The sequence below is a fragment of the Narcine bancroftii genome, chromosome 14 (assembly GCF_036971445.1).
Source record: "Narcine bancroftii isolate sNarBan1 chromosome 14, sNarBan1.hap1, whole genome shotgun sequence".
NCBI lineage: Eukaryota > Metazoa > Chordata > Chondrichthyes > Torpediniformes > Narcinidae > Narcine > Narcine bancroftii.
Window position 1 is genome coordinate 69,244,258 of NC_091482.1, and position 25,089 is coordinate 69,269,346.

A 25,089-nucleotide genomic window follows, 5' to 3' on the forward strand; every position below is an offset into this window, starting at 1 on the left:
TTTCACTAACTGCCACACCAAGCATCATGGTTAATGCACCAGAGATGCAAGTCGAATCAATCCGGTGCTATCTGTCAGGAGTTTGCACATTCTCCCAATGACACACCTGGATTTCCTCCAGGTTTTCCAGATTCTTCCCACTCTCTAAATATGTATGGGTTTTGCAGGTTAATTGGTGTATTTAGGCAGCTTGGCTGGAAGGGCCGGTTATGGTACTTCATGGACTGAAAGGGGTGCGCCTGGCCCAGGGAGAGAAGGAGCAGAGCAGAGCCCGGATGGAGTCGGGTCTGTGACTGGATTGCAGACCTGCCGAGCTCCCAGCAGGAAGCTCCTGTCATTTTTGATTTAATTTTAAATTTGATTTGCATGTTATTTTAACCTTGTTACTGTTTTATGTGAATACCTTTTCTGTTGACCTGAAATTGCATCGGTGCATGGCGAGTTTTTGCGAGATGCCTGTATGTCACACAAAGCGAAGTTTTTCACTATTTCTCTGGCAAATAATTAAATTATGACCAAACAAAGACCTGTTGGAGGAACTCAAGGGGTAGAAATGGTCAGTCAACATTTGGATCTGATCCCTTTATCAAGACTAATATTACATGTATAAAGGGGAAAATGCTGGAGGAGAGGACAGAGTATAGGGCATGAAGTGTATGAAGTGGTGAGACAAGGGCAAAACAAGTAGAGGGGAAACCATTTGGAATGGGGGTGGCTGTGTGGGGGGAAAATGAGAGGCAGAGAGAGAAAAATGGTAACACGCATGAGAAATGGAGAACTTGCATATGCTGGAATGGAGATCAAAGAGAGAATAGCTGTTGACAAAGGATTCACATCCAAAATGCTGACTGACCATTTCTACCCATTGATGCTGTCTGACCTACTGAGTGTCTAGCAATTCTTTGCTTGTAATGTACCCTGTCAACAGTAGTGAAGAGATTGGAAGAGCAGCTTGCCACTGTTATCAAACAAGCTGGCACCTCACAACAGTCTTGCAATGTTTGCAAGCACCACTACTGAAACACAACCCCTCCACCCCGTGGCAGACGTCCTTGGCTAAATGTGCTAAATGTGCAGTGAAGTAACAGAAGGGCATTGAACATCACTTCTAATGAACATGGTCATAATTGAAGCAGTAACTTGGGGGTCGGGATTTGCTTTCAAGGAGTCTGAGGCACAAAGCTGAAGGTGATAGTGAGCTGGTCTGCATATAGCGTGTCTGTCCTTATACCAGTGCATCTGTGCAAGCATTGTTGGAAGAAATGACCATGCCAGCTTCAATTAGTTGTTTCTATGGTTTATGAAAGCTTGCCACTTGCTTTAGAGTGCTTTGTTAAATGTTTGCTTCCGAGTGGACGTGCCTGCAGCAATGATGTGGTATGTTTAGATTCCTTGCTGAGTACAATATGCCTGTGCTTCTGGAGTTTTGAAAAATGAGATGATCTGATCAAAACATATGATGGTACAATAGATTGATAGCTCTTGCTGATAAGCTCCTGAGGCCGCTGATTTATGAATAATGGGGGAAAACAGAAAAGTTTACAGATGCTGTGATTTTAGTAAAAGCATACAGATATGCTGGGGAGCTCAGCCAGTCTCAGAGGTAATGATATGGGGCAGCATGGTTAGTGTAGCAGTTAGCGCAATGCTGTTACAGTGCCAGTGATCAGGTTCGAATCCCGCGCTGTCTCCAAGGAGTTTGTACCTGTGTCTGAGTGGGATTTCCTTGAGAGCTCCGGTTTCCTCCCATCATTCAAAAAGTACCAGGGGTGTAGGTTAATTGGGTGTAATTGGGCAGCACGGACTCATGGGCGAAATGGCCTGTTACCATGTTATATGTCTAAATGTAAAAAATCTAAATCTATTACTGGTGTTTCAGGCCTGAGCCCTTCTTCAAAGTATAAGCAAAATAAAACAGGAAGCTATCTGAATAAAGGCTGAATATGGCAGGGGGAGGAGTCCAGATCAACAGACGCAAGGTGTTCATGGATATGATAAGAAGGGTGAGTCCATAGTCTTAAAAAAACAGGGGGGCCAGTCTGACATTTTTTTTGTGTCATGAACAACATTACTCTAAGAAAATAACAGTGCATGAAAAATAAGGCAGTGTCTTTGGTTCACTGATTATTCGGGAATCTGATGGCAGCGGGGAAGAAGCTGTCCTTGTGCCGCTGAGGGCTCATCTTTAGGTTCCTGTACCTTTTTTTCTGATGGTAGCAGAGTGAAGAGGGCATGGTCTGGGTGCTGGGGGTCTTTGAGGATAGAGACTGCGCTTTTAAGACACCATCTTATGTAGATGTTCTCAATGGAGTGAAGTCTGGTGCCTGTAATGTCACAGGCCAAGTTAACAACCCTCTGGAGTTTATTCTTGTCCTGAGAGTTGGCGCCTTCAGTGATGCAACTTGCCAGAATGCTCCTCACAGTACACTTGTAGAGGTTTATGAGAGTCTTCGGTTACACATCGAATCTCCTCAGACACCTCACAAAGTCTAGCTGCTGGCGTGGAGGCTCCAGGACTGATCCTTGGAGATGTTGACATCCAGGAATTTGAAGTTCTTGACCCTCTCCACTACTTCCAATATGTACTGAGTGTGATCAAGTCAAGGATCTACTTGCAGAGGGGGATACAGAGTTCTCGAGTTTGTAGTTTCTTGACCAACACTGAGGGAATAATGGTATTGAAAGTCGAGCTGTAGTCGATGAAGAGCAGACATATATATCCAGAGCTGAGTGGAGAGTCTTTTAAATCTCTCCTGGGAAGAGTGGTTGAGTTTTGCCTCCCTCCCCTGGAATCCCTGGGACCCCTCCAAGAAGGTAGAATGGGATATGGAATCAGAACAGCTCAACCGCAGCTCTAATGGGTGAATTTTCCATATGCCAACTGATAATGTGACTCACTGAGTGGTAGTACCCATTACCTGTTGGAAAGAGCCTATTTTAGACATCATCTCAAATTTTCTTTCTCTTTCACTAGGACAGTGGCTCTCAACCATTTTTCCCACTCACATACCACCTTGCAATCCCTTACTAACCTATGGCATCAGTGCTTGGTGGTTAGTAAGGGATTACTTAAGGTGGTACTTGAGTGGAAAAAGAACAAGATTGAGAACCACTGTCCTCGGACATATCTTTGCTTTGGAATTTTGCCGCAGTCTTATTAATTATCACAGGAAAGGTGGCTGAATGGTATGAGTGCCAGAGAGACTCAGCAGCAATCACACTGTTCACTTAGAGAGTGAGAGGCAGGACGATGATTCGAGATTCTTTTACTGTCATGTAATAAAACAGAAAATGTGATATTACACAAAATTTCCTTTAGTCTGCTGTAAGGAAGACAAAGATTCACTGACAGCAAAAATTGCTCAGTGCCCATTGCACCCAGAAAAAGAGTAGCAAAAGAGAGCCTGCCCCAGGGTCACTCAATGGATTCACCTCTGGCACACCCACAGCCTCCTCAGCCGCACAGCCTCCAGTCCATTAGCAGCCCAAGCTCCAGACACACACCTCACTTCCTGGTTCCGATACATGGTATCCCTTCAGCCAGTCGCCAGCAGCCCAGATCCTACATGGGTTCCTCACTTTGCATCACCAACAATCTGCCTCCTGTGTGTTGTTCAGCCTCAGAACCCCTCACTGGTCCTCTGCCATAGTCACCATCCTGTGGGTTGTCTCCTTACTTCTCCTCAAATGGGGGGGGGGGGGGGGAGGATGATCTTCCTGTTTTGTGGAGCCCTGTGCCAGTATGTATGTAACCCCGTGTGACCACTTTCAATCATACACATCACCTCTTGGGCCCAGACCTCACAGTCACATGATCTCACAAAAATCTGCCATGTGATATCTGAGAGTTTCACTTGTTAATCCCTCTAACTCCTCTCCTCCTCCAGCCAATCAAAGATCAATTAATTTAACCACAATCAAATTGAAAGTTTGGCATTTTCAGGGGCAGACTGTGGAGTCTCTTAAAGGGTTAACTCAGCCAGTATACTTTTATCTTGAATGGTGGGCAGAGTGCATTGTGCCTGGGCTCTGCCTGTGCTCACTCTTTGCATTGTTGCTGTTGGCCATCAATTCAGTTCATTTTGTTCCCGAACACTTGCTGATTGATTGATGTAGCTGGGCTGATTTTCAACAGCTTTTCCTCTTTGCTTGGTGTTTGCCCCAGCTGCGGGCATGCAGTGAATTAATGTGCTGCATCGTGGCGCTGCAGTCAAATCCTATTTTAAACAGATGCTCCTGAGCAAGGAAGACAGGAAGCTGCAGCCTCAGCACTGTGCATCTCATTGGCTGGCTTCTGTTGGAATCAGCATTTAATAAAGCAAATGTTGGAAGATCAGAGCAAATACTTCAGGTTTTATCAGGACTAAATAATTCAAGTCTTACCAATCATCTTCCAGATGAACAACTGTTCTGGAATGTGCGATTGTCAGCTCAATCTTTTGTCTTGATTGCCTTTGGCCTACTGTTTGCGAGAAATGCGGAGTGATTGACATAGGGTCATATCGCAAATGAAAGCCAGATTCAATGGGAACCAAAATGGAAATGGCTGGGAAGGCTCAGCAAGTCATGCAGATTGGCAGAGATAGAAAGAGAAACGGGTTAACGTTTCAGGCTGATGGGAATGGTTACAGGTGAAAGGTTTGGAGACCTGGATTGTAAATTTTGTTTCTCTCTGCTGCATGTTTCTTGGAATTTTATGTATTTTGGAAATTGCACAATGTTTTCTTGACATGTTTAGGTTCAAAGCAATTGCTTAAAATTCCATGAGAATGTGTAACACCCCTATTATAGATAGAGTTCATTCTTGGCTTTGATTTGAGCTGACTTATTTCATCTTAAGTTGTAAAACACACACAGAAATACTGGGGAAACTCGGCCAGTCTTGCAGTGCCCATAGGAGGTAAAAATATATTACCAATGTTTAACCCCCACCCCCCCCCAACTTCTTCCCTTGTCGCCTTTCCCCCAGCACATTATCTCTCTCTTTTTCCCTCTGTCTCCTTTCTCAGAGCCAAAATCATTTCTCACCTTTCCTCTTGTCATAGCCAATTAACACCTTTTGTTGGTCTGGACTTCTCCCCCTGCCAGCCTTCAGTCTTTATTCTGTCTACTTCCTGTTCTATACTTATATCTTTAAAATGGGCTCAGGCTCGAAACCTCCTCTGGACGCTGCGAGACGGCTGGGTTCCTCCAGCATTTACTGTGTTTTCACTACAATCACAGCACCTGAAGACTTTCATGTTTCAACTCATCTTAAGTTGTATGATGTCTCAACAATGAACCCAGCCAAAAAGAAACACAAAATCTGCAGATGCAGGGATCTTGAGGAGCAAAGAATTACTGGAGGAACTCAGCAGGTCAGACAACATCCATGGGTAGAAATGTTTAGTCATTGTTTTGGATCTGACCTCTTTCTCAATACTAGGATCAAATTGGTAAAATTATATATATAAAGGGGAAAAGAAGCTAGGGGATAGAGCTTTTGTCCTATAGTGAGCCCCTCCCCCAGCTTCTTTTCCCCTTAATATAAGCCAGTTTACCTATTTGATATTCGTCTGGATAAAGGGATCACATTTGAAATGTTAATTATTTTTACCCCTGGAGAATCTCTGACCTGCTGAGAACTTCAAGCAGTTCTTTATTTGCTCATCTGATTCTCCTCCAAAATGTCAGCCAGAGCCCCTTATTTGAAGATGGGACAAGGGGCTGTGGACAGCACTATTTCAGCTGTGATGTTGCCTGCCATTGGCAACCCTGCCGTTGTACAGAGGCATTGCCAGTTCCGGAGATCCACGTTGAATTCTGACCTCTGATGTCCCCTTGTGACTGCATAGGTTTCCTCCCAATCCCAATGATGTGTGGGTTGGCCGCTGTAAGTTGTCTGAGGGCACAGGTAGTGAGTGGATTGAAGGGGAACGTGGGAAGTATAAAATGGAATTAATTTAGGATGAGTGCTGTTGATGGTTGGTGTGTACACAATTGATTATAGATCCTGCTAACACATGACATACCATCACAGCCATAAATGAGGCTCCAAAAATGTGCAGGAGGGAGACAGGACCATGCACAACCATCAGGAGAATGAAATGGGTGGGGGGGGTGGTGGGGAAGCTTGTTAATTTGATTAAGTCTAGTCAAGTTACAGTTATTGATCTTTCGCCTAAAACTGTTAATTCTGGTTCTCCTTCAGGGCTGCATAACCTTCCCATTGATTAAATGACTCAAATCAATCAAACCCCTCAGCACTAAATCAAGGACATCACCAAATGTCGTATGAAATAATAAGCCTGCTGAGCTCTTCACGGAAAAATATTCTTTTGTACAGCATGCATCCTGTTTGGTTATCTAAAGAGTTCCGGGGACAAGAGAGAGCTGACAAAGTTGAGATTCAAATGATGCTATAAAGTAAGTGATGTATCTGAACCTTACGCTTTTGCTGCTGTCCTCTCACACCTTCCAATCTGCTGTAATTTTCCAATGATTGTTTTAAAAGAGCAGCAATGGTCAACACCTGAGTGTGACCAAGATGCGGTATGCAATATTATCTGGAAATTACACAGCTTCACTTTTTGTATGCTGACCTGATGATTTCTGCCACTTTTTAAAAACATTGATTGCCAACATTATGTGGAGGTGGAAGGGACAAGAAAGTGAATGAGTGAACTCTGAAGCCACATATAAAGAGATGTTGAGAGATATTTAGAAAGGTTTTAAGATTTTTGTTTTACTCATTATGTGGGATGATATTTTGCCCACAAGATCTGGTGTGAGCCCTTCGGCTGTCAAGCCCTGAGGCGGAGCCTGGTCTACTGCTATGGTTTCTCTTCTCCAGCAGAGGAGGGGAGGAATGGTAGGTAGGGGGGAGACGGTGGGGTGGTGTCCTCTCCCTCTGGTGCTTAGTGCTAGTTTACTGCTTCTGCAGAGCTAACAAACCTCAAAGTCTGGCCTGCTGAATGAGGGCAACGCCATTTTGGACATAGCCACCAGCACCATTCTACGGGAGGTTTATATTTGCATGGGACCATTGGGTGGGACACCCGGGCAGTAGGACCCTGTGGAGAAGTGCTGAACCACTCCCTGCTCCTCCCAAGTCCGTACTGATGGCAGCAGCTCCACCTCTAGAATAATCCCCGAACACTAATCCATTCTATCCCTTCATCAATGTATTAGATTCTAAGCAAAAATCCTGATGAAACAAATGTGGATTTCTTTTAAGTTAGTGGGTAATAAAGTGAAACTCCCTGTATCCAATATTCAAGCAAATGGCTGCATCAAACAGCCAGCAAAACAATCAAGGAAAATAGATGAAAAAATTAAAATAAATAATAAAATAATAGGTTTAAAAAATAAGTTTAAGTTTAAAATTGTAAAATGTTTTTTGTTAAATGTTTTTTGAAAGTCGCTCATAAACCTTTGGTGAAGATGGGAGCAAATATTCAGCCAGTGGAGGGAGGGCCTTGGTCGGGCTTTGCTCGTAGCAGCTGTTGTTGTGAAACAGCAATGGCGTCACCCAGGATGAAGAGCTGGTTGATGTCACTCGCCGTTGAGGGTGACTCTTAAATGCTTTAAGGTTTATATTCTTCCCATTTCCACTGCCATTGACCCTCCTCTTAGGTGACAGTGGTGATGACTGTCCATTTCCTCATAAATCTGGCAACGAATTAGCAAAAATTAATACATCATGGTCGTTTTTAAAGAATTGAGATTGAAAGTTCCCATAAAAAACTTTCAACACGACTGGATAACGAAAAGCAAATTTATATCCCTTTCGCCACAATTCTTCTTTAGCTGAATTAAATTCTCAGCGTCTTATAATAATTTATTGACTCCAATCCGTATAAAATAACACCGTCATTCTTAACCATCATTGGAGCCTGATTCTGTCGTGCTTTCTGCAGCGCCATTCGTAATATCATTTCTCTGTCCTGGTATTTCAAACAGCGAATCAAAACTGCTCATGGTGTTTGGCCTCGAAAAGGTTTCTTCCTTAGTGCTCTATGTGCTCAATCCAACTCCAGACCATGCCGAAAAAATTCCTTGCCCAACACCTCAGGAATCCATTTCTTAAAAATCTTTACCGGATCAGAACCTTCCATATCTTCTGGAAGATGTTATTTTTATGTTATTTCTTTGACCTTTATTCTCTAATGAATCAATCTTCTTCAATAATTCCTTCTTCTGAATCCCCCAATCCATGAACGAATCCTCCATTTTTTCTCTATTACGCTCCATTTGGTTCTCACATTCAGAGAAAGCTTCTTCAGTCTTTTTAAAGTTATCTTGTACAGTGTCCACTTTTAACTACATTAATATCTTGCTTCATACAGGCCATTTCTTCACATATAGTAGTCATTTTTGTTTTCACTTCCATAAATCCTTGAATCATCTGAGTAGACATCTGTATTGATATTTGATGAGCAATCCCTTCCAAAATTGTGAACACAGAATTCAGTCCAGGTTCCATCACCTCCCTTTGAGGCCTACCTTCTCTGGTCTCAGTTCCCATTTCTTCCTGTGTAAGTTCCTGTAATGTTGATCTTTCTTCCTCTCACATCATAGGTACTCTTCCAGTGTGGCTGTGGGTCTGGACACCCATCGACAGAGTGCCGACCTTGTCACCCTGCTGCTGTTCGGGCTCCTCCACAGCCCACACATTGTTCAGTAGTTCCTGGACCCACAATGCTCTGCGCATGTCCGGCAAAGTCACCAACCGCGCAGGTGTGTCTTCTGACGCTACTCTGCGCGCTCCCGGACCGCCAGGCAATATTGCAGGCTCGTGGGTCTGTCTTCTCTCAGCTGATCCACCCATGCCCCTGGATTCACGGGGGCATGAGTCAGGGCTGGCCGAGCCCGTCATTGAGCCAGCGCTATCTTGCGATCAGCGCTGGCATAATACTCAACTGAACAGGAGTCCTCTGAGGCTTGGGGACTCCAGTCGACGACTCTGTGGCTTCAACTTGGTAAGTAGGCCTCAGTTCTTCAACAATTTTTGCTAATTCATTGCCTGATTTACGAGGAAATGGACGATCGTCATCATTGTCACCTCAGAGGAGGGTAAATGGCAATGGAAATGGGAAGAATGGAAAACATGGGAAGAATGGGAAGCAAGTTGAATTGACACAAAATCTTCTTGATATTGAAGATCCGGAACAATCATTGGGACTGGAATCATTGGGTTGATTATTTTTGTTTCAGTACTTTGTGAAAGTCTGACTGGGGGGGGGGGGGGGGGGTGGATGACACTGAGACCTTTAGTCATCTGCCACTAGTGGGTTTTACCACACCCAGATTTTTAGGGGGATACTACTTTTTTTAGTAGTTTGTTCTGGGGATTGTTAGGTTTTTTTTCTTTTTTTTGGAATATTTACATAAGGGGGATTAAAATATTAAGGGAATTAGAAGGGGAGCATTATTTTATAGTAGTGAAATATATTATTAGATTAAGATATGTCTAATTTGAACTTTGCAACTTTTAATGTTCAGGGTTTGAATAACCCAATTAAGCATATATGAGTTTTGGCTTATATAAGAAAAATGAAAGTTGATATTGCTTTTTTGCAAGAAGCACATTTGACTAAAGAAAATTTGAAATTGAAGAAAGAGTGGGTTGGTCATGTATTTTTTTTTGTTCTTTTAATTCTAAAGCAAAGGGTGTAGAGATTTTAATTCATAAGAAATTACCGTTTGAATTAGAATCGTTTGAAGGAAATGCTGGGAGGGTTTTGATGGTTAATTGTAAAATTTTTGCAATTTTACAATAATTGTAAAATCATGGACTTTGTTAATGCACCTAATGTAGATGATGAATGGTTTATGTCAGAGGCTTTTTTTATTGCTTAATCAGGCCAATAATAGTAATTTGGTCGGGGGAGATATTAACTGTGTTTTGGATCCTTTATTGGATAGATCTCCGAAAAGTATAAGGAAATCAAAGGCGGAAAGACAAATAGGAGCTTTGATGAAGGATTTGAATCTGGTTGATGTTTGGAGGAGAGTAAACCCTACAGAGAAAGAATTTTCCTTTTATTCCTCTAGACATGATTCCTTTTCTAGAATAGATTTTTTTTTGGTTTCAGCACATCTGCATGGTAGAGTATTACAGATTGAGTATAAAAGTCAGGTTATATTGGATCATTCTATGTTATTTTTTTCCTGTGTAGGTTCAGAAGTAGTACAATCGTCTTATAGATGGAGGTTTAATACAATGTTATTGAAGAAACCGGAGTTTATTATTTTTGTTAAGCGGCAGATTACTTTGTTTTTGGCTGAGAATGTCAATTCAGTACATAGTAATTTTGAATTGTGGGATGCTTTGAAAGCATATTTACGAGGGCAAATTATTAGTTATACCTCGAAAGTTAAAAAGCAATATGTGGTGGAAAGCTTCATATTAGAGAAACAAATTACTGAATTGCGCAAAAGGAATTTCAGAAAGATGTTGCAGAAGATAACAAAGCTGCTTTAATGAAGTTGAAATTACGTTATAATACTTTACAAACTTATCAGTATGAGCGTCTACTTTATCGATCTAAGCAACGTTATTACGAACTGGGTGAGCGAGCTCATAAGATATTAGCATGGCAGTTAAAAGGAACAGACATCACAAATTATTAATGCTGTGAAAAAGAATTCAATAGTTACTTATAAACCTCAGGAAATTAATGATCAGTTTTATTCATTTTATCAAAAATTATATACTTCTGAGGGAAAGCAGGATGCTGGTTCTATCAAATTCTATTTATCCAAATTAAATTTACCTGTTTTAGGGGAGGATGAGGTTAAAGAATTGGAAGCTCCATTTATGGATTTTGAGATTAAAGAGGCTATACAAAAGATGCTAAATGGAAAGTCGCCAGGAGATGATGGATATTCTGTTGAATTTTATAAAGTATTTTATGAAGATTTGTCCTCTATATTTGGAGATGCATTGCAGCAAGTAACAGAGGAACAATTGTTATTGGAATCTTGTTCAAGTGCTATAACTACTGTGATTCCTAAGAAAGATAGGGACCCATTGAAGGTATCTTCGTATAGACCTATTTCTTTATTAAATGTAGATTATAAAATTATAGTGAAGGTGTTAGATAGTGTTATCTGTAGCACAAAATTGTGTAGCTAGTACTTGGAAGGATAATGTGGAGGTTAATATAACACGCTGGCACAATGAGTTGAGAAATTGTATTATTATGGAAAAAATTACATGTAATCTACATGATAATTATTTGTTTTTTAAAATGTGGTCTCCTTATTTGGAGTATATGATTTTAGAAATATTTTGAAATATTTTTTATAATCACTGTATTATCTTTATATTTGGCTCCTCTTAAAGGTGCTGGCCGAAGGGGTAGGAGGGTTGGTGGGATTTTTGTTTTTTTTAATTTAAAAAAGAATGGGTTTTTTTTTCTGTTATGTTTGATGGTAAGTTGTTTAAATTCTTTTAAATAAAGTTTTATAAAAGTTTATATATATATATATAGAGAGAGAGAGAGAGAGAGAGAGAGAGAAAGAGAGAGAAAATGGTTTATATATAGAGAATTTCTTCACTCAGAGGGTGGTGGGTGTGTGGATGAACTTAATGAGCTTCTGGCCGAAGTGGTAGATGCAGGCTTGATTTTAATATTTAAAGAAAAGTTGGATAGTATATGGATGAGAGAAGTATGGAAGGTTATAGGCTGGATGCGGGTCAATGGGACTAGGTGGGGGAACGTGTTCAGCATGAATTAGAAGGGCTGAACTAGCCTACTTCTATGCTGTATTTGTTATATGGTTGTATATGTGTATATATACTGTGTATATGTGTGTATAAAGGTTTATAAAGGGGTCAGCACAGTTGGTGTAGCAGTTAGTACAATGTTGTTACAGCGCCATGGAATGGGACCAGGGTTCGAATCATGTGCTGTGTTTGTCCATTCTCCCTGTGTCTGTGTGGGTTTTTTCTAGGGGCTCCAGTTTCCTCCCACCGTTCAAAATGTACCAGGGGTATAGGTTAATTGGGTGTAAATTGAGTGGCAAGGACTCCTGGGCCAAAAGGATTTGTTACCATGCTGTATGCCTAAAAATAAAAAAAATTAAATAATTTTTTAAAAAAATACTTATGCAAGTGAAATTTGTTCAATGTAGTACAGTATAGTTTATTTTGCCTTTTAATCTTTTCATTCTTATTGTAGATATATTTGTTAGGCATTGTAAGAATAAGTCTCAAGCAAATAGAAAATACCCTTATCTGGCATCTACCAATCCCCATCGGTGCCGGATACCAGGGATTTTACTGTATTTAGAATTTCTTTAACTTTCTACAAGAGATTATGTGGCATGGCTGATCTTAATAAATTGTTGATTTTGCCTCGACTAATAGAAAATTAAAAATCAAATTCTCTGTCATTATTTCTTGTATTTCATAATTCTTCTATTTCCTTATGACTTAGAGAGAGACATTTTTTTGAGACCATGCCAGATCTCAGAGCAATCTTATCAGTCCTCTGCCCTATTTGCATCCTGTATCCTTTTCCATTAAATCCTAACCTGTCTTTTCAGTGCAACAGGAAACTGGAATAACTAGGGGAAACCTACAAGGAGCAGGAAGAGCCCACAAATTCCAGAGATGAGGATCCAACCTGCTTCATTGGAGCTCGAGGGAGCAGCTGCAACTGCTGCATGACTGCGGGTACTGCTGTCGCATGTGGGAGATTGAGGTGTGCAAACTGGTTGCAAACTATTCTACACTGCAGCTTAGAGGTTTGCAAAGTGGCAGCAACCCGGGTTCGAATCCAGCGCTATCTGTAAGGAGTTTGTACGCTCTCCCCATGTCCCCATGTCTTCCTCCTACCCTTCAAAAACGTATGGAAGTTGTCAGTTAATTAGGTGCAATTGGGCAGCACGGGCTCATGGGGCAGAAAGACCTGTTTCCACGCAGTTTGTCTAAAATTAAGAAAAATAAATTGCAGCAGTCTAGATCTCAAATCTACATTATTGACAGTGAAGCTCCAAAGGGCTACACACACACAACATATAAAAGCAAGACTTTTTTTCTTAATGATGTATTCTATTACTGAATTGTGCAATGCTAGATAGGTGTTCCTCCAGTCACTAAACTATTTCTGCGCAATCAGATCCACTCTAATCCTTGCTGTAAATATTAACTAAGGAGAAAAGATGGTTCTGTATTTAATTAGCAAATTAGAAAACAAACACATACAGGTGGTGCAAAACCTGTTTGCTGTTCCGCTGTGGAACATGATAGCTTCAATGTTCCCCTTCCTCTCCAAATCTAATTGCTGCCTTCATTAGATCAGTTTCATTGAGCAAGACCCCTTGCTAATGGTTTAGTTTGTCTGGGAATCAACCCATTGTTCTCCAAGTGTTCATTATCAGTAAATATTACCTCTAAAACTGGAAATTTGTTGTATTTGGGTCAGAAAGCCTCAATGTTTCAGAAATATATCACTGAGCTTGGAACCATTAACCCCAGGTCATGTTTCTCCTAATGAATGGGAAATTTCAACAGTTGAAATAGCATTTCGAGCCCCTTTATATAAACGTGCGGTTGTGGAGGCTTTAATGTAATACCTGCTCACCATTGGAAGCAAACCTGGTGGATTAATGCCACGTTTCTGTGGCTGGTACAGATCTAGGGGCTGTGCAATCAAGCAATACACCAGAGAGAGCTTTGTCCTTCTGCTGTCTGCATTGTTAGAAGTGCAAGTGTTCTTGATAATTGCCTTTTATTTTATTTGCATTTGGAGATTGCTGGCTTGACTCTGTGCAAGTTTAAACTATCCAATCAATGACCTGATTGTCCTATTGCTGATCTGAGTCACTCATGAAAACACCAATGCAATCAATCATGTCATATGACAGATGTAATACCACTCTGTGCTCTGATTGGTTCAGAGTCAATAAATTGTTGACTCCTTGACATACATTTTGGGTGATTTATTTTAAAACTTTTTTTTGTATCAGGGATTGTATTTTAAAAGTGCATGAGTGACTTTTTTCCCTGCCAGGTGGTTTACTGGCTCTGGATGTGTCCAGCAAAGCTTCTGCTTCTTGAAAATGAAGTCATATTTTGCTCAACAACCATGGCACTTTGTTGGCAGAGAAATTCTCTGACATCTTAAAACCAGTTCTGATTTTAATCCAACACTGAGAGCACAACCCTACTTAATATCAGAAAGGACATGATTGAGATGCACTGGACTTGGTGATGGATTCATTGTATACTCCTGTATTTTTTGTTTTTATTTCAGATTGCCAGTATTTGCTGATTTTTCTTCCTGTTTCTTTTAATAAAGCCGCCCTGCATGCATTGTTACGTGAGAAGACTTTAATCAAACTGTGAATGAAAAGGATTTCAACAATGACAAGCTGATAGTTACAGGCTGCTCAATATTTTATCCATCTATTGGCTATGTTGTGTGTATGTATAATTTAGTACTTCTGCTGTTAGTCATATCTGTCTGTTTCATAATTGGGCCAAATCAATGGCAATCACTTCTGACTCTGCCTTTCCAGGTTATCAAAATCATAAATCATTTCTTCACAGAAATTTGTCACTGAAAATTCTAAATGCTTCAAAAAACATTGAGTAGGTGAGACACAGTGAGTATATTGACCTATAAACATTCGATGGTGGCCATCAACTGTTGGAATGGATATAAAGGGGTCTTGGCAAATGTAAGTAGGGTGCAGCAGGGGCCTAATATGTCCTCAATATTTTACAATTTACACAAATGGCCTGAATGAAGACATCAAAGATATGTTTGCTAAATTTTCTGATGATATAAAATGAAAGTTGTGAAGAGGATATTGGACACTACAAAGAAATTTAGCTAGATCAAGGGGCAGAAATCTAACAAATGGATATAATATGGGAAAAATTTGGAATCTATTTTGGCAGGTGTTATTTGTGGAGGAAATGTGTCCTCCCTGTCTATTGTGGGTGGTCACATAGCCTCTCCATCTGAAACTCATTCATAGGTCACATCACCTATCAGTACATGGTATACTTTTTGTTTCCCTCAAAGTTTCAAAGTTGTAAACAAAATTATGGTTTGCAGCTGGAGTGTCAGTTAAGATGGTCTCTAGCCACGTCAGTGCACACCTTGCCATTGCCTGGTTCAAATCACCAAGCATCCTTATTTGGCTAGAGCCCTATATTTAGTACCAGCACAGAGGACCCTCACTCTCTCTGCCTTGGGGTGATAACCCCAGACACTGTGCCATGCCGGCCGGGTCGCTGCTGCAGGTGGCGTCACTAGGAAGGGTCACGGGTAAGCTGCACACTGCACTGAAGCTGAGCCATGATATTGCTATAGATGATTACTGGCAATGGAGCAACTGCTCTCAACTGATCAGGGTTCGCGAGCACCTGTGGGTGCAGTGAGACCAGATCCACCTCTCAACTGATCAGGGTCCTAGAGTGTGTGTATACTCCTGTGGGTATGATGGGACCAGATCCACCACCTCTTATTCAGGGGTCCGGGAGGAGGAGTCTAATCCCTGCTTATAGTGTGCAAATGTCTGCATCACCTGTATGAATTAATATTTGTGTACTGTTTAACATTCTCCTGGTTAGTTTCCCGTTACGATTTCTTCCCACGCTCCTTTATAAATTGTCTCATTAATTGTTGTGTTAATAAAGTTACATTTTATTGCAAACCCTCATGTCCTGTCTCATCTTTCTTTGAACCTAACGAACCTGACACTTTCTCAACAAAACAGCAGGAAAGATAAAGAATGATGCTTGTTGAGAGAATGAAGAAATCCGAAAACAGAGTGATCTGAGGAATCTGGTACAAGAGTTGCAGAATATAATTATGATGATGCAACAAGTAATTAGAAACACAAATAAAATGCTGTTGTTTAATGCAGGTGATACAGAACTAGGGAGGCCATTCTTCATTATATTGGTGAGACTATATTTGGGGTACATTTAAGAAAGGATATTGTTGCATTGGAAGTAGTTCAAATAGGTTTTATGAGAATGATACCTTAAATGGGTGCACATAGAAATATATAAAATTATGAAAGGGATAGATAAGGTAGAGAGAGATGAGTTGTTTCCATTGGTGAAGAGACCAGAACTAGGGGATGTAGCCTCAAAATTTAGGATAATATATTTAGAAGAGATGAGGAGGACCTGCTTTTCCCAGAGGCTGGTGAATCTGTGGAATTTGCTGCCCATTGAAGTAGTGGAGGCGACCTCAGTAAATATATTTAAGACAAGGTTGGATAAATTTTTGACATAATAAGAGAATTAAGGGGTATGGGGGAAAGGCAGGTGGGTGGAGACGAGCCAATGACCAAATCAGCCGTGATCTCATTGAATGGCGGAGCAGGCTCGATGTGCCGGATGGCCGACTCCTGCTCCTATTCCTTATGTTCTTATTGACTTATGAGGTAAGGCTGAGTAAGTTTGGTTTGTATTTTCTGGCTCGTTGATCTTTGGGAGGAGACTTGAAGCTTTCCGTGAGATGGATGTGGAGAGGATGTTTCTTCTGTTGGGAGAATCCAGAACCAAGGTCAATGTTTATATCAGTGATAGGGCCCTTTTATTTCTCTCAGAGGCTTATGGGTCTTTGAAACTCTCCTCCTCAAAAGGAAGTGGAAAGAGGTTGTTGTAAATTTTCAAAGAGGAGACAGATAGATTTTCAGCAAGCAAAGAGATGAAAGGATCTCCCAGATTGATGGGAGTACTCAGCTGAGGTTTCAATCAGTTCAACTATGATCTTCATAATGGCAGAGCAGGTTCTTGAGAATCCAGTAGCCTACTCCTAAATTTGTACCTTGGCACAGAGCAGTTGTGGTGTCTGGGAACTTATGAATTAAACTGTTGCCTCATGCATTTCCAGTATGCAACATATCTGCCAGTTATCCATTAAACGATGATACTAGTTTGCACATGATCCAGGATGTGAACTGAATCTGACCTTGTGAATGGAAGGGACAAGGAAGTGGACTAATTCTCATGCTGCTTTCCTCCATAAGTGCATGGACTGGGTAACAAAGCCAGATTATTTTGGTTATTCTCTTCTTTGGCTTGGCTTCGCGGACGAAGATTTATGGAGGGGGTAACTGGAGGTATAATTCATCTTCTGAAACTTCAGAGATAAATCTTCAACATTGTTGTGAAATATGGCAAATTCAGTTCCACAATTTGGCTCAACTTTGAACTTTGTTTGCCAAGAGCCTATATGTAGCCACAATAAAGGCTATCTGTGACCAATATAATTAGATCAAGTCAAAACACTAGCCGAATTAATCAACCAACGTAATCAGATCAAGCAGACCAAACAACCAGTTACCGATCGATAATCTGACTGAGCAACAATTCACACTTGTAAAGGAGCTGCAGTGTAACAAAACTCTGCTCTAACTTTACAAATGGACATCAGAATGCAGAGATACAAGTTGAGGTAAAACGTTTTCAGGCCTGAGCCCTTCTTCATAAAACAGAAAGGTACTTGAATAAAGACTGGAGACTGGGAAGAGAAAGGGGGAAGAATGGGAGGGTAAGAGTCCAGACCAAAATATGTTAATTGGATATGATAAGAGGAAAGGTGAGAAATGATTTTGGCTCCATGAAAGGAGACAGAAGATAAAGGGAAGAGAGAGAGAGCGCACAAGAGAAAGAGTGAGACAAAACAGGCAGAAAGAAAGCAGGGGGAAGAAGAGTGGAGAGGTGAGTGTTTAACAGAAACCAGAAAAGTCAAAGTTAATTCCATTTGGTTGAAGATTGTCCAAATGGACGATAAGTGTTGTTCCTCCAATTAAGGGAAAATACACTTGCTGCAAAGTGGTAAGCAGGAATCACAGAACCAAAGGTGAGGCAGAAAATAGCAGGACATTGATCAGAGCATCCCTTGAAAGTCAGGCAACCAGCATAACCATTCCTGATGGACTCCTGATTAACGCAGTCAGCAAACGACCTGACCTATCAAGCCCAGCAAACTGATTTAGCAGTTATCCCAGTCAATAAATGATGAAAGCAAACAATGAATTATCCCAACCCAAAACAGGAGTGTTTTTTAGACAGCAATGTTGGAAAAATCTGTGAAAAAAATTAACATAAATAAACATAATTACTCACCTTGTGGTTGTTTACACTGCACCCCTTAAGTTCCTGTGCGCATGAGTCCCGGTGCTTTTACGTGGAGCAACGTGGCCTGAATCATCAGCTTGTCGTCAAATTCAGGAGGTGAGTTTTGCGGTGCAATTTAGACTGCGGGCTTCTCCCGAAAAATAGTAGGGGTCCTGCAAGATAAATTGCGATGCAGGAATTGACTAAAAATTCCTGTATTTTCCTTTTTAGACTGCCCATTTAACAGCAAATTTCGTTGATTGTTGCGTTACATGCCTGCAGTCTAAAAACCCAAATTGTCTGACCCTTTTCTATCCAAGACCTACTGAGTTCATCCAGCAGCTCATTGTTTGTTCCGGATTCCAGCATCTGTAGTTTTGGTATTTCTTAATTGATAAAAAAACAATCGCATCAACTCAACTAAATTAGCCAACTAAAAATGCAAAGAAATTGTTCTGAATGAAGTTGATTGCCTAAAACAGTAACTTTTCTCTCTCTCTCTCTCTCTCCACAACTATTTCTGAATTTTTCCAGTAACTTCTGCTTTCATCTATCCCAGATGAATCTTGCCATGCAATATTGTGTCTCAATCAGTTGTATGAAAACCATTCTATCATCAGACCACATTGGTCATTCTCGTCCCTGGACTTAATGTTTGAGTTGCCTTTGGGAACTGATGATATTAATTCGGTTCATTTGTTTCTTTCGTGAAATTAAATAAAACAAGAATTGTCTGTGTTAGTGAAAATTGTATGGGAGGTTATAAAAAATTGTACAAGGTTGAAGGGGTCGTTCCTTCAACCTCTGTTATTCATTTAATAGTGCACTGAATTATTTGTCAAAGAGCCTTCAAAGAATTAATTTGTGGAGCTATATTTGGGAACAGTACAGGATTTACAACCAAATCATAACTCAGTGTTACCAAAAATTAATTATGTTTTATAAATATGGTTAACCAATAAATAAAATGAATTTCATTTATACTTTTCAGGATGTTCAGGCATAGATTGATTAGATGATTGGAATGAAGTTTGAGCAGGGAACTAGACAATTACCCTTCCATCATTGCACTGAATTGGGCAGAGCTCAATATCATTATTAATCAAATCATGTCTAACAGTTCATTTGTGCAGAGATAACCTCATTTACAATTACCATTTGGTGTAATTCATTATAACACAAATCAACACTGCCCAGTTTTAAGTTCAGGACTTTGGGGAAATGAAATCTGAAACATATCATGGAATAGCTGATCCTATTAATTCGCTTTCATGAAGAGGACCTTGATACTGAAAGATAAAACTGAAGACTCTTTTGCCAAGACATTACAGTATGGATGAAAAAGCATGCTATTTCTTGTGTGGTATGCCAATGAATAGGGCAAGTGTTCTAACTTTCAACAGCAGACCATGGGTATGACTGAATAGATGCTACATTTTGTGGGGGGCGGGAAAGAATGAAAATGTTCCCTTTGTCTTGAGTTTAGTGTGAGGGTTGGTACTCAGGTTTGTATCACTAATGAGATAATGTGAGGGGCAGCTGAGCTAGCGACCTTAGTTGGAAACCTTGGGGTGATAGGGTGGGGAATATTGAATTGAGGGTGGAGCGGTCAGGGATCAGAGATGTTTTTGGTGTACAGGATCAGGATCACGGTGTCTTGGGAGGAGATTCATGGAGTGACAGGTGCGTTTGATATAATTGTTCATGAGAAGGGAGGAGTTGGGAAGGAAAAGCTGAAAATTAAGAAGTTTCCAGTCCACTGCTATACTACACAGAGTACTTTATGGGGTTCGTCCCAATCTTAATGCGCATCTTGCTCCAGTAAGTGCCCAGTCAAATTTCCAAATTGCCCGTGGGAAGAAGCTGTTCCTCAGCCTGGTGGTGCTGGCTCTGATCCTCCTGGATCTCTTTCTGATGGGAGCAGTCAATGGGGGGGGGGCGGGCAGGGGGAGGAAGGAGACTCCAGTGATCCTCTCTGCCACTCTTATGGTCCTGTGGATTGACCTCTGAACCATTTCTTTGCAGCAACTAACCCATTATTTTTACTAAGTTTAATTTAGAAATATAGCACAGTAGCAGGCACGTCCAGCCCATGAGCATGCACCATCCAAGTAAACTACACATTATCTACTAACCCGTACACCTTTGTAATGTGGGAGGAAACCGAGCACCCAGAAGAAGATGATGTGGTCATGGGAAGAATGTACCAACAACTTCCAGACAGTGGCAAGTTTGATCCGGGTTGCTGTGATGGCGTGGCGCTAACTGCCACACTAACTGTGTTGCCTTCCAATGACCATACCCAATGACAACAGGTACAAATATAGCACCATTCTCATGGAGCAATAGATATGGAATAGCATGGTCTTTGGAGTCAAATTATCATAGACAATGTACAAAATAACAGCTGTCTACAAAAATAAATTGGCTGTCAAGTATCAGACTATTCTCAGTTTCGCAGTGTGCATCAAAAATTTTTGATTCCATTAGTAGTGGAGCTTTCATTCGTATTTATTCCACAGACTGAACAGTGATTTCACTGCCCACTCGCCCAGCAATTCGCTTACATAAAGGTAGTTCCACACTTGAGAGAGCTATGAATTAAATGTGTTTGGCATTCTGAAAAGTTCCAAAAGTGCTAGTATTTTATTCGAAGCACCTATCTACCACAGTCTTCCTGCTAAAGGATTCTAGTTTGTAATCTAATGTTCAGGAGGATCATGAGATTGAAATATTTTCCTTCTGACCACTTCCCCATCCCCAAATTCAAGTCTAGTTTATTCTCATCTGATTGCACAAGTACAACCCGACAAAACAGTGTTCTCCGGACCTCGCTGCAAATCATGTAAACTCACAACTAGACACAAACACACATACAAATAAATAATACATATGCAGGACTAGTAATCATATATACAAATAAATATTGTTTCCTAAATATAGGAGTGTCATATGTGAGCAGTTCCTTTGTCATTCAGCATTTTCACTGCTTGTGGGAAGCTCACACGGTTTTGAATCTGGAGTAAGCTTCTCTCTTTGGTTACTTTCCTGTACAGCCTTCTTGCTTTTCATGGTCAGGTCTGGGGAAAATTCCATTTGAATCCCAGTTGTATCTGTGCACAGATTCCAAAAGGAAGATTAAAACGAATTCTATTTATCAAAATGAAATGCAAGTATGATGATTAGTTGATGCCACCTGAGATTTAACATCTGCAATGAAATGGTGTAGGAATAATGTGAGAATGATTCACACATTAATTGATTTGATGTATCTGTATATTTCTTTCTCCTTATTTTTACAGGATTGAGGATGGTAAACTCCCACTTCAGTTTTGTGAGTTCTGAGGTGGCAGGTGAGACTGGTAGAGTGGACCTGGCCATTGGGACAGGAGGGTGCTGATTGTACAGATGGATCAAGTTATTTTTTAAGGTGGCAAGTCTGGCATAGTGGTTAGCGCAACATCTTTACACTGCCAGCGATCGGGACCAGGGTTCGAATCCTGCGCTGTCTGTAAGGAGTTTGTATGTTCTCCCTGTGACTGGATGGGTTTTCTCCATGGGCTTCGGTTTCCTCCCAGGGGTGTACATTAATTGGGTGTAAATTGACTCGTGCCAAAATGGCCTGTTATTATGCTGTATGTCTAAATTTAAAATTATTTGAGAATGCTTCACTCTATCTGCCATTTACATTGGACTTTTGTGTACTCCCATAGACATGTGGTTCTCAGTGACATCTGAAATGTGTCTTCTCCATTTTGAATGGTCTTGGGCAAAGATTCCCATGTGTCAGAGGGGATGTATTTTCCAAGCACGTTTTGAGAATGTCTTTGAATTGTTTTTGCTCTGCACACCTGGAGATCTCTTTCTGTGACAAGTCTCAAGTATCTGTTCCAGGAGTGTAGTGTCCAGCATGGTAACGTAATGCCAGTGTAATTAGTATCAGTGCTGGGGTTGTGAAACACAAAAATCTGCAGACACCATGGTTGGAGTAAAAACACAAAGCTGGAACAACTCAGCAGGTCAAACAGGAAAAATTCTGAATAAAGAATGAAGACTGGCTGGGGGAGGAGTCCAGACCAACAGTCAAAAGGTGTTCATGGATATGATAAGAGAAAAGGTGAGAATTGATTTTGGCTCTGTGAAAGGAGAAAAGGGAAGAAAAAGAGAGAGAGAGAGAGAGAGAGAGAGTGAGTTAGGGGAAAGGCAGCAGGGGGTAAAAGAAAGGAGGGAGGGAAACAATGCCAGAAACCCATTAATCTTGTCACTTTGTTTACACTATGTAGTTTTCTAGGAATTTGTAAATCCAAAATGGTATGGAGAGTTGTGCCTTTTTGCAATGCTTGGAAACCATGCAAAACCAACCAGAAATGATGGAAGTAGGACAATTGTAACATCGAGGGGCATTCAGACCAGTACATAAAAAGGAAATGGGGTGAACACAGTTTGGGTGGTATGGCCAAGCTGGCCCAAAGGGCTTATTTCCACGACTAATCTTTTTACTGTATCAAGGTACCGTGATAATAAATCTAAATCTCAATCCAGAAGTGAGACAGTTGCAAATATTTCCACATGCCACAATCTCATTTCCACTGAGAAACACAAAATCTGAAGATGCTGGAAAGAATAGCTGGCTGAAGGATCTCAGTGGATGAGGAAGCATCCATGGGTAGAGATGGGGATTGGCAGGGAAGGCAGAGGCGACTCCTGTACTCTTTTTCAAAGTTGCATATTGGGCAGAGTCATGGTACCACTTACCAGAGCATAAAACAGGATGGGCAGTGTCTGAGTTGAATGTGTTTTACTACTTTATCCATCTCAGAAAGCACCTCGGGTCCAATCTAGAATACTTGGTGATACCCAGCAAAGTGTGCATGAGGATCAGTTTGACAATTTATTTAACAGTTGATTTGCATCAGCAACAAGTCGTAAACATGAAATAGTTCCTACCTTCTTACACCCAAATGCTCTGTATTATTTCTGTGCCTTATCTGCCTCACTGTTTTGTTCTACTTGCTCTTGACCATGGTCTTTCAAGCCATCCTCTCTGTTTCTTTTCTGCCTCCACCATGTTGCTATGCCATCCTTCTCCTGTTGCTATGACTTGTTGCCATGCTATCATTTGCCACATTGCTCTCGTTCTACTTCCCTGTTGCTATGCTACTATCCATTCAGTTGAAATCCTGTCACTTTGGCTCTGATCTCAGAAAGTGATTGCTATACTCTACGAGATACAATATTGCTTAAACATGTGGTTTGATGAGTTTCCACTATTTGGCAACTCCATTTGCCTAACTTCGGTAAATAAAGTTAAAGGTTCCATTATTGTCATGTGACATTACATTTAGAATGTTACATGTGTGAAATTCTTTAACTTTTGTCTACCGTAAGGCAGACAGAGAGTTGCCACTTTGTCCAGCGCCCCTCACTGAAACCTACAGCACCTGGTGTTCCTACGTGGTCTCCCATCCAAGTATTGACCAGTCCTGAGCCTGCTTAACTTCCAAAATCAGACCACCTCAGACGTATTCAGGCTATTAGGCTGACAAATGATTAAGATATGGCCAAGCTTTCCTACCATGTAGACACATAATGACGGGAGTGCAGACAAAACAGGAATCAGAGAGAGGTTAGAAATACCCATTCAGATCAGCAAAGTGGATCCACGAGGGGAAAGAAAGACAAGAGTTCATTTCTTTTGTGTCCGACAATAGCAAAGCAAATCCAAACAAATATCGGTTGTGTGGTGAATGTGGTAATAAGTCTCAGGAGAATGGACTGAGATCAAAATTTAAGGAAAAGGTTTGAATAGAGAAAATTGAAATGAAAGAGTTGGGAAAAATAGAGAAAAAAAATATTTTCTTTGATTAGGTCACCTCCAGCATTTCACAGCCAATTCAATTTTCAAATGTGATTACCACTGGAAGCATGACAGTCCATTTGCACACAGCATGTTCCTACAAGCAGCAAGGTGGTCAAGACCAGTATAAGGACAATGCGTGAAAATGAATAATGAATGTTTATGATGAGCCAAATAGCCAGAGATTTTTTTTCCATTCTGGTTCAAGTAGTGCTCGAGGTTCCTTTGTGTCCTCCAAGGGGTAGGTGGCCCTCAGATTAACATTGTCACTGATAGTCAATAGTTCCAATAGAGCTGTGCTCTCTCTCAGTTTAAGAAGTGCGCTTCATAGCACAGCCCAAATAGAAACAGATGTTTGGTAAACCTGGCAGATAATGACTGACTGCTGATATCCTAATTATGCAGTGTTATTTGTACGGTAAGTAAAGGTTAACCAATGATTTACTCTTCATCCAGCAATTGGTATTGTCAGCAATAACTACCCACATTACTCTGAGCCTCTACAGTATTGACAATGCTAACCAGAGCTATGGATTGATGGGATCTTTGCCTTTTGCTGTAGCCACTAGTTCCTCACAGCCCCTCTTCAAGTCGTGAGAAACAAATATCTGTGACAAATACCTGATGATGATGATTTAATGAGTAAAATATCTTGCAGCATGGGATCTACATGTTAAAACTCATCAGGACCAATATCTGGCATGAAAAATGCTGTCTTAAATGCCAACCAAGACCAGCTGTTCTCTCCTGGTTACAGGTAGTGCTGTCAAATCCCATTTGAGTCCATCTTTTTTGAAGGTAAATGATAACTGGCCATTGTAAACCATTGAAGTAGTAAAATGGGTTTGAGTTTCAATAGCATGTAATCCAAGCATCTTTCCTGGATAAATTGCAGAGAAATGAGAACATGATGAAGCCTTAATGTAAAAAATACCCGATATTGTAAGACACTCACCAAAGAGCTGTTCTGTTATGTGCTTGGTTAGACCAGTGGGGAGATGACCTCCACATCAACTACTACAAGTGCTGTCAGTACTGCTTTGGTCAGGTCGCCCTTCAGCAGGTGAACTGTAGAAAGCAACTGGCCTGGACAATATCCTTAAAGCTTGTTCTGGCTGGCCAACGCCGACCATATTCACTGATATATCTAATC

The 25,089-nt window shown here is 40.8% G+C and overlaps 1 long non-coding RNA gene across 5 annotated transcripts in view; it reads right to left on the reverse strand.

Moving 5' to 3' along the window:
* The window catches only part of LOC138749894 (uncharacterized), a 245,345-nt gene that overhangs the window by 162,122 nt on the left and 58,134 nt on the right, over positions 1-25,089 (reverse strand). For all 5 annotated transcript variants that reach the window (XR_011348924.1, XR_011348923.1, XR_011348922.1 and 2 more), the window contains exon 3: positions 18,089-18,252. This is a non-coding gene — a long non-coding RNA (uncharacterized lncRNA). The remainder of the gene's footprint in view (positions 1-18,088; positions 18,253-25,089) is intronic.